The following is an 11,761-nucleotide window of genomic DNA, read 5'->3' as shown; positions in this document are numbered from 1 at the left end:
CTTCCGCTCTCCAGCGTATAGCATATTCCCGGAAAGTTTCTGTCGATTTTCTCTCCAGCTTCATCAAATAGAACCGATCTGGGACAGTCTCGGTGTTGAATCTGAACCTGTCCATGAATTCCTGGGCCATATCTCCCCAACTGTGCCATCTCTGCGGGTCTTGGTACGTATACCAATCGAGTGCTTCTCCTGTTAGACTCCTTATAAATAGTTTCATTCGGATGGCCTGATCTTTACCCACTCCGACAAGCTTATCGCAATATGATCTCAAATGGGCCCGAGGGTTTCCCTTCCCGTCGAACATGTCAAACTTTGGCACTTTATACCCAGCGGGTAACTCAACGTCAGGGTGAATGCACAGATCTTCATATTCCAGCCCTTCACCTCCTCTATTGGTCTGGATATTTCTGACGGCTTCTCTCAGACTGCGAAGCTCTTTTGCCACATCTTCGTCTGCCCTTGCCCTGGCCTCCCTTTCTAATTCTTCGTAAGGGTCAACCTCTGGGTGCTGCAAAGCCTGCATCTGGGTCGTGAAAGGTTGAGCTTCTGCCACATATTGCGTGTTATGGCTAGCAATACGTGCCAGTGGGGTAGGATGAACCGCTTGGTAATTTTGGGTATGTGGATTAATTTGGGTAACTGTAGGTTGAGGAATGTAAGGGGTAGTGAAAGGTTGTGAATTGGTTTGTTGGAAGTTAATTTGCTGGAAGTTGGCTTGTTGCTGGTCATTTGGTTGCGAGGTAGTTTGTTGTATGTTGGCTTGTTGTGGGATAGTTTGTTGTTGGATAGTTTGTTGTGGGATGGTTGGTTGTGGGTGGATCTGGTGTGGAATGGTTTGTTGTGGATTTGACTGTTGTGAGGCAGATTGTTGGTTAGTTTGTTGGGGGTTGGAGGTATTTGGATGGACTGTGTAAAGTGGAAGGTTTGAGGGAGAAGGTTGTGGTGCGGGTGAATCGACAGGCGAAAAGGATGGTGGAATTGTTGTGTTTGTTCTTTGTTCAGGGTGAGGGGCGTTCAGAGTGATGGACAGATTGGTGAGATTTCGCAGTCGCTCGATTTCGGTCTGCATATTGGCCATTTGCTGCAACAATTGGGCAATGAGTTCATCATTTCCCCCTCCTGAAGCCTCAGGTTCCTCTCTCGGAAGACTGACGAGTCCCAAGCCAGTCTGTTCGGATGCCCCTGAATCATTCATGTTGCCGGATGTTCGAGCTTTTGATCTCGTGAAGTATGGGTGGTCTGCCAGTTCACAGTCAACACGAATCAACCTCTGGGGGATAGTAAGAAAAAATAGACCTTTTTCGAATGAAGAAGCTGTGTTAGTACGGTGCGAATGATTGCTGTTTAAAATAATACGGAGATTTAGCAGATAATGTTGAAATAATCACATACTGCATATCAAATAAGCACATATTGCGTAGCAAACATACACTGAATAGCAAACAAACATATTGCAAACAAACATATATTGAATAGCAAACAAACATATCGGAAGGAAATCGATGCGTCCTATTATGCAAGGGACCTTTTATGCCAAAGGTAGGCCTAGCGTGGATTTGAAGGATAACATATGTAGTTATGTGTCATTCCAGTGTGCTATTAATTGAAGTCCCAAAACGAATACAATGTTTAAAATCCCAATGCAAAAGAAATTATTACAATTGCTACTGAACAAGTTAACTAAAATGCAGATGGCCCTTCGTTGCTCTTGAGTCTCTTGGTTGCCCGAATTGACTGATCAATCTTTCGGCGATTCTGGGCAAGGTATGACATGGCTAAAACACCCCCTGTTTTGATGCCTTCTTTGATACAGGTATCACCCTGCTCAGCCAGAAGTGTGTCCAGCTCTTGCATGCTTTGCTCGTAACTAAGTGCTTGCTGCTTCCAATTCTCTGCTTCCCTTTCCTTTTCCTTAAGTTGCGCATGATGCTCGGCTTCAAAAACAAGATTTTTCTTACGCAATTGTCGAAGTAAAATGCATGCTTCGGCTTCCCCATCCTTAATCCGATCTTTCAGACTAACGCCGGGTTTGATTGATTCCTCCAAATCAGCGGCCAGCCATTCCATATAGTTGTCCTCGCATCCAGCTTGATATCTATTCGGCTCAACTGAATCTGCTTTCATAGTTTCCCTCAGTTTCCACATGCGGATAACCTCCTTTAAAAAAGGGATTTTCCCTTCCTTGTAATCAGCTCGGTAATAGTCCATATCTGCCACTAACGGTATGTTTTGCTTTCTTCCCGATTGCCTCAAAGTTCTTAGTGGGGCGTAAGGTTGCAGGCTTTGAAGTCCCATCAGAATTAAGAATGGTATAACCCTCGTTCTAAACACCAAACTCTCGGATGGAAACCAACTAAACATCCATTGAATTGAATCGTCGTTCAAATGGCTAAGAAATTCTACCCACTCTTTTACACATTTTGGCTTTTCAAATGGTCTACTCGTTAAGATAGCGCTTGGAACGTGACCTAGAATGTGATTTTCACCCGTTGGCTTTCGAAATGATAGACTCCCGTTGACTTTCTGAAGATGTTCCATCAACCAAATCTGTAGAAGCAAGTTGCATCCCTCGAAATGCTTATACCCGTGCTTACAGCGTTCTAATGCTCGGTAGATGTCTGCCACGACCATAGGGACCAGAGTATAGTGTTTCCCATCGATGCCACCAAAAATAGCCTTAGTTACAATAACAAGATGGGTGTGAATGTCCTTTGTGGTTCCTTTAGGAAATACTATAGTCCCTAAAAGACATAGTGCGAAAGCGAAGCACCGTTTCTGTTTCCAGGAGTCATATGAGGAGAATTCATCCTGATGATCAACGAAGCTCTTTTGATAACCGAATCTGTGATATAAATACTCGAGTGGTATCATAGACTTTTTCAAACATTCTACGCCTTTACCTTCTCGGAACCCGAAGCTGTCAGCAAATTCTTTTGGTGAAGGTTGCCTCGGGATAATCATGCCACAATTTTGCCATTTCCTTGGTTTACGTAGTAGCGCCACATTTTCTATATAGCCTCCTATTTCCTCTAACAACGGAGTCATCTCAATGTTGCCAAATCTAAACACCATCCTCTTTTCATCCCAAAACACAGTTGCAGCCTCGATGACGTCTCTATAGGGCTGGATATCCATCAAAGACGGTAAGTGTCCCAATGCTCCACGCACAACCCGCTGTCCGTAATCTCCTAAATCAATCCACCATGCTTTTAGTTGGGGAGGGACGCTCAAAACCATACTGAATCTCGGATAGGCATTATGTTGACTCATGGCTACCTGCGTTCACGAATGGTTAGTTCTACCTAACTAGCACAGGGTCCACATAACACACATTCATCCTTCAAATCAATGCATATACCATGATGATTGTCGCTCGGGGTCGTAGACCCACTCGGACGTTTGGAAAAGGTTTACTAATGGACTTAATACACCTTGGGTATTAAGTCTCCTAGGCTCGTGCATGTCTTATAAAAGGCTTTGGTTTAGCTCTATCTTAGGCTGATTAGGAGTTGGTTTCCTATGACGCAAGGTTCCCCCAAGCGGACAACTTGGGAGTGGAAAGTCTGTGGCCGTCGACTGCACCGCCGATCGACTAAATCCACAAGATCAATCCAGCTAAAGGGTAATTTTAGTAGTGCACGGCCGCGATCCGCGAAACCGCTTAAGTGTGTGAATTTGTGTGAATTTTCCAGGAGTGGAGGAAATATGAGCGGAATGCCAATTTAGGGAAAGCAGTAACACATTATTACATAGAAGATTTTACATAATAAAACAAAACACTTGAAAGAACATAAAAGAAACAAACAAGGCAACAATAAAGCAAGCATAAAGAAAACAACAAAATATCCAACAATTCAATTATTAACCTAAATTTATTATGGTTAGAACCTAGAATATCCCCAGCAGAGTCGCCAAGCTGTCACACCCCATTTTAACCTGGGTTAGAGCGGAGTACAACATATTGGAGATTCTTTGTTGCTTTTTTTAAAAGAGTCGCCACCTAATTGATTTTTACAGTGAATTAGGACACCTAATTATTAACTAAGATAAAGTTAAAACTAAACCTTTGTTAATGGTCTGCTTAACCAGTGTGATTCTAGGTAAGGGTTCTATATCATCCTAAAGGGAAGGGGTTAGGCATCCTTTAGAATCCGTTAAACACGGTTATCCGGCTAAACTTAGGTTAATCATTCAATGTTGGATATAGTATTTAAATTTTAAGAAAAAATAGCTTGTGCAGATGAGACTTGTAGAATATAACAATTTATGTCATCTTATAAAAAGGACTTCAAATAATAAGGTTGTTTAAAATGGAACTAGTAATTTGCACAAGAAGGGATTTTAGAATGCTATTTGAAATAAAAGTTTATAAATGTCGTTAAAGTTCTTAAAATAAAATACTAATAAAACCTATAGGAAAGAATATAATTTGTATAAAGGGAGACTTCGAATGCCATAAAATTTATAAATATTATTAAGCTTTAAATGGAAAGTGTTATTTAGAATGAAATTTGTAGAAAATATAATAATTCGCATAAAAAAATGTGAATGACATTTAAAAATAAACTTATAACTATTGCAAAGATTTTTAAATAATGATGCTATTTAAAATAAAATTCGCATGAAATGTGTAAGCAAAAGAAAACGCGAATTTGCGTTAAAACAAACTAAACGATGATGTATTGATTGACTTTTGCGTTTTGGAAGTTCAAAATGTTCTTTAATTTCTGTTTGCGTGTTAATGATGTTTCGAAATTCTCAAAATAAGAATATGTGAATCCTTTAATTTAGAACATATATATGGCCATGTCATTTATTTTGCAAATTGATCATTTTAAATAAAAAAAACGTAAAGAGAAGGAAATGGTTTGTGAAATTAATTGTTAGTTCTTTCTTAAGTTAACTACCCATAGCTAAGATCAATCCGCTAATTCGTTTAAAGTTTATCTAAATCAGCAAGGATAAAATAAAACGTTGGTCACATAATACACAATCAAACGATAATGACAATAAAAAGAATGAATCAAATAGGCCCAGCCATTTTGAGGCTGTTGGGCCTTGTTCACTGTTGGGCATCGGCCCAGCAGCCCTATTTCCGCTGGGCCGCTGCTGCTGCTGCTGCTGCTCTGGGTCACTGCTGGGCTTCAGCCCAGCAGCCTCCCCTTTTTTTTTTTAACTGCTGTTGGGCTAACACGGAGAGGATATTTACGTCGGGCCTTAGCCCAAACCGAATGCGGAGTAGAACGAGTCCTCCGGACTCGTATGCGAGGTTCATGCGGAAAGAATGAAAGAAGGATTAGTATACGATCAATGGGTTAAACATAAAAAATATGAATTCAAACAACTTCATAAATTATGTATATATCGCATATACTTAAGGATAACCCATGCCTACACAGATTAGCCACCACACACATACAAATAGGCAATCCTCAAACATGGACAGAAACTCAAACAGCTGCACATCGTGTGTTTTAATCAACGTAAGGACAACTGCCAGTTTATATCTCAGTTTCGCTACTTACATAGGCAAACAAACAGAACTCACAGCATTTTATGTCATAAATAGGAAGATAGCAGGCAGTGATAGATAGTCCAGTCCAAACATTCATAATATAATTCAACGTATAGTCTAGCAAACATGTTATTTAGGCAGGTATTTCAAAGAATTAGTCTAGGACATATATACTTAAGATGGGCATTAATAGATTTGATAATTTCAAGTCGCAAAGGGCCAACAATCTCAGCAGAACTGAGCAGAATCACAGCTATGCATATAACAACAAGAAGTTAATGGCAAAGCGACAAATGGTCAGGATAAATTCAGAATCATCTTTTGGAATCTTTGCATATATTAGATATAGGCAGGACCATGTTCAGGAATGATATGAAGGTAGTAAGTATGTTAGCTTACATGAGGGTCACAATAGAATGGATCTGGACTAAATCATGTTTATCAAAAAAAGATCCACAATTTGAGTTTCAGGCAAAGCAACAATCACAATATGGTGGAACAACACCTAAACTTCTTATTAGTAATATTATTAGTTCATAAGTTGCATCACTTAATGATTCATACACATTGATTTAGAAAGCACCAGTTAAACAGTTCCAGTTTTAGTTTCAGGAAAATGAACATTCACACAAAACTCAGACCAAACATTGCCACTGTAATCACATACTTACCATCTATCCAGAGAAGTGAATTTCTAAACACTGTTACCACATCAGCAACTATCCCCATAGACAAGATTCAAACCCCTTAGAGATTTGAGAGAGACTAGAGGATATGCAAATGATATAAGGGAATTGAATTAGCATGTGAATAGGCATGGGGAATACTGGTTTCACAAAGAAGGCAAACTATAGACTAGCAATGATAGTATAAAGGCATATAAGATTCCTGTTTAATTTAGGCAAGGACAAATACTCAAATCACAGGTATGGGTAAACCAGAAGGATACAGGAAATGTCATCACATATGGTTTTATTCAATGTATTTTGGATCTGTTTCATGCAAAGTGTCAAAGGAAGAAAATATTTCAGTTTTAGAGGGGACCTACTATCACCTGCAATTCCTCATGCAAATTCAAACAAAACAGATTTAATTTTCACATAAGGAAAAGGGACAGGGTCAACTGTGGACTCCCAAGTTCACCCACACAGATTAACACAAGTAAGAGAGGGGAGAAACATAATTAATTATTTCCAATTTACTTTAACACATGGAGGATCTGGAGATCAGATGAGACTGGTATCCTAATCCATTGGACTCTGGTTAATAAATGAACCAACAGGAGACTGATCTCTTACACTTAGAGTATGCTTTGCATTGACAGAAGACATTCAACAGGAAAAGTTCGAAGCTAGGCAAAGATTAAGGCTCAAGTACTTATGTAACCAGTTAAACTTCAGTTTAAATCCTTAACATGATCATGCTGAACTATTTAATGATGACAGAGACAAATTAAAACATAACAGGGGTGTTGCCAAGTCCAGAACAGCCTAAAGCTTGGCACTAACCTGATCATGCATTTTGGCAGCAAAGAAGGACTTAACAGATTACAGAATGACCTATACCACTAACTAATTATAGAGGAATTAGTCTCAAACAATATGTGTAGCAAGTATGCATACTGTTTCAGGATTAGACAGACACAATTCTTAAGATGAAATGGAAGTTCAAAGCCCAAGCATTCATGTAATCACCCCCAACATGTGATAACTCTTATACATCAGTAAAGCAGGTGTTTGGACATTTTAGACAATCAGATCCTCAAGAAAATAGATAGACATGGCTATATTCAGACACCAAGGACATACCAGGCCAACTCTGACTCTACTCAGTGTTCTGTGGAGACAAAAGGCATATAAGGGCAAGCCAGACGACTCTGCAGAACCCTTTTATATGACCTAGACTAGCATTAATACATTCATGAATCACATAGAGACATCAAACTGAAACAACATTCAATGTTATATTGAACCACTGAGATCTCCAAATAAGCATACATGCTTGTATCAACAGGATTTATATGAAATTAATATGGGGTATAGTCATAAACCTAACCAGCATATGATATCACATAAAGACGTAGTCCAGCAAAACCACAGGTTAACTTAAGCAATTCAACTATTCTGTGATCAATCATCATTTGAGCAGACAAACCATGCTTAAGCTGCCATAAGCTAAATAACCTATGGCTAACCAAAAACAAGACATGAAATGAGCCACTGCAGCACAACTAAAAAGGGCAAGCACATACACATAATTAGCAGACTACAAACTAAAATATAAAACCAATCAAATTAGCAGACTACAAACTAAATATATACCATTTTACTAGATCGAATTCTCAGCGTGCAAACCAATGACATTCAGACTAAGCCGAATATCTTAAACTAAATAACAACAGCAACATCCGACAAGATTTCAACTAAGCCAAAACACAATAACGACTCATTTAATCACAATAACTAAGCTAACATCAAACCCAACCATATCAGCACACAAACATATCAAACTGAAATACGAGGAAGCAAATGGGATTTAACTGACCTTTTGCAGGTGCAGCGAAATGGGATTTTGAATCTTCGATCTACGCTCGAATTCGCAAGATACTAGGATCCCTTTTGAGTGCGATTTTCGTCTATAATGAAGTCGAACCTTTGTTTCTAAGGCTACGGCTCACTCAAACAGAAATGAAAACGGAACAGAGAAATTAAGATAAAAAAAAAAGATGGATTCGATAGAAGTTCTATGGCTGAAAACTTCTTAGTTTTGGGGTTTCGATGTTTGAAAACTTCTTCTATCTAATTTTGGCTATCAAACAAAAGAAAAAAGCTCCCCTTCAACTCTGATTCCTCTTCCTCTTTATAGGTTTTTATTTTCGTCGTTTTGTACTGAAAAAAGGGGGAAGGAGGAGCGGGAGAGAGATAAAAGTGGGGGACAAGGGTGAGTGGGGAGCGGAGAAGAAGGAGGGAACAATGGAGAGTGGGAGCGGCGCGAGAGAGAAAAGAGAAAGGGGAAAAGGAAAGAGATGAAGCGGCGGAAGAAAAAATGTGAAGGGAAACCCTAAGGGTTTCCCTTATTTTGCTGAGGAATGAATTGGACCCGGTCTATTTGTGGACCGGGTCAAATTTTAGACTGCGTATTTAAAGAATGGGCTATTAAATTAAACCTGGACTGATCTAAAATTGAGATAAAAAACATGGTCTAGTCTGAAAATATTAGGAGCCAATTGGACTTTGATTTGGGGTCCGGTAAGTGAAAATACGAACTGAGTGCAAGAAATAGTTTGGCTTCTAAATTTGAAATAAGAGACACATTTTGATTAATGATGTACTAAGGGTGCCAAAATATCACCTAATACGGAAATATGTAATTATAAAAAGACCCCGGGTAAAAATTATATGATGTCGCAAGTGACCGTGCTATAATATTTAATAACAAAATGCTATCATCAGAAATGTGCGAAATAAATGTGATGCGTGTGCTGAAGTTGGTAGAACCTCGAGAAATGCAAGTTTCAATAATACTAAATAATAGCAATAAATAAATAGCGGTAGTGATACTGTTAATAACAATAATGATAATGGTAATGGTGACAAAAACAATAATAGATATAATAATAATAATAGTAAATAACAAATGTTGATAGCTAAAAATGATAATAATTAATAAAGCTAATAAAGATGATAGTAATTAACAATAAATAACAATTATTGAAAAATAATAAAATGATAATAAATTAATAATAATAACGATAATAGGGGTAATAATAAAATAATAATGATGATAATAATAAGAGAAATAATGATTTTAATAATAATAATAAATAAAAATTATTGATAAAAATAATGATAATAATTAATAATGAAAATAACGATGATAAAGATGATTAATAAATTGATAACAAATAACGTTGATAATAATGATTAGTAATAATAATAATAATAATAATAATGAAAATTGAAATAACAAGAATAATAATAATTAATGACAATTAGTAATAATGGTAATTTAATAATAATAATAATAATAATAATGATAATAATAATAGTTGTAACAGAATAATGAAACGCCGTTATTGATAGGGACTAATAACTATAGTAAACATAATATATATTATTATTTATTTTTTATTTTATTTTATTTTTATTTTATTTTATTTTATTAAAATATTAGAAGCGCAAATATATATTTTGGAGGAGAGGCGGGACAAAATTGGGTGTCAACACTCAATATACACTACAAAAAAATGAGTAATTTGCGGAGGTTGAAAAATGCAATTCGTGAAGGTTTTAGGCTCTTCTAACAACTAGTGGAGGTTAAAACCTCCGCGAATTGCAACTTTCAACCTCCACAAATTGTTCTTTTTTTTGTAGTGATATATATGCACCATGGTCAAACTATTTTATGATGGGGCAAGAGTTATACAAAAATTATTAAATCATTATGCATGTCAAGTTTAATATGGCAATCAGGAATTTAAAATATTCAATATACATAGTTGCAAAATGATTTGTTTGACAGCATAAGAACTTGTTCACAATAACAATCAATATATGCGTCAATCTCAATATCTAGTAGAGTTTGAACCAAGAGTTCCAGATGAACGGGGTAGGGTATCAGTATATCTGACACATAATTTAGATGTGAAAAATTATCCTCTAAAAAAAGAAATGTTGAATGAATTGATCGTAAATTATGAGATTTTATTTCATCATAATTCATAATAAGTGGTAATGGAATATGCCAGGAATTTCATCCACGGCGACTGACATACACTCTCCCGGCTAGGTAAGTAAACATATGAATCTAAGATAAATGGTGTAGCTCCCTGACAAGCTAGGCAATGGTGCAACAGGGTAGAAAGCACGGGACTAGCCTTCCTCCCGATCAATTAGGCCAAATACAAACATTTTTTATTTAAATATATATGTTATTCAAAATCATTTCAATCTAATAAGTTTATCACTACCGAAAACAGGACTAAAACTGATATTTAAGGGTTGGCCGACCAAAATCGTCCGACTCACTCTGTCGGTTTAGTTGGCGAGGAAAACAATTTAAAAATCGACCGAGTCGATTGATTTTTTAAAATAACGCTAAAAGTAAACTAGTCAGGGTCCAAACCGATACAGTGGCATGATATTATTCTATCACTAGACTACTGGTGCCTGTTGGTCCAAGTCATTTTTTTTTTTGGTTTATACTCTTTAACCGCATTTTGTACGGAAAAAACCTACGGATCCAGTCAGTTTTTTAAGAAAAAATTATATTATTGACTGTGTCGGTCGGTAAATTGATTATTTCTTAAAGATGAGTTAGACCAAAAACGAACCGCTTCGGTTGAGTGTTTGAAAACTGTTTTCGATCATGTTGAATAATAAACCGACCGCGTCGGTCAGTTTGTCTAAAAGATTATTTTCTGAGTAAAATTACCGATCGTATAGGTCGATTTTTCTTTTTTCCAGATTTGATGACAAAAAAAGATCGACCAAATTCAATTGATTTCTTAAAAGTTTTTTTTTTTTTTTTTTTTTTTTTGCTTATTCCATCCAGTTTGGTCGGTTCTTCAGTTGGTATTTTTGATCGACCATGTCGGTCGGTATACTTCAGCCATCGGACCTTACAGACTTGATCTCATACAAATGGAGTTCCTACGACATAAACAAAGAAAGAATTATTTTGTATAGAATTGGTCTAGTTGAGATGCTAATTAAGCTGTATATTTTTGTTGCCCATCACTGGACATATATAGTTGTGCAAAACTTGGATCGTCTTTGTCTGTGCTTTATTTTTTGAAAGCAGTGTTTAACTGCAAACTGAAACGGAGGGTTGAGCTATTGTTCCCTTCATTTTTGTAATTTTCATTTTTTGATATAAAGGTCACACCACCATAGGACGATATATATATATTTTTTAAACAAAAAGTCAGTTTTGAGGTGTTTTTTTAGTAGTGTAGCTTAACCATAACAGAACAGTTAGAAAATTAGCTTATTGGGTTAGATATTTAAAATTAGCTTATTGGGTTAGATATTAATTGGTTGAACTGCTATATAGACATGTGATGAGTCTATAAATTTACGACGCGTATAGCAAGAAGATATATAGTTCCATTTTGTTCAATATACAGAAAGCTTCTCTCTCTTTATAGTTTATACTTGAGTATTCTTAGCTTTCTTCCACAAGTTCATGCTAGATTCATGAGAATTAACACAGGCTCGCGTTAAATGCGTCTCTTGGCCAATATGG

This window comes from Lycium barbarum, chromosome 12 (assembly GCF_019175385.1).
Source record: "Lycium barbarum isolate Lr01 chromosome 12, ASM1917538v2, whole genome shotgun sequence".
Classification (NCBI taxonomy): domain Eukaryota; kingdom Viridiplantae; phylum Streptophyta; class Magnoliopsida; order Solanales; family Solanaceae; genus Lycium; species Lycium barbarum.
This window is presented reverse-complemented; position numbering follows the sequence as displayed.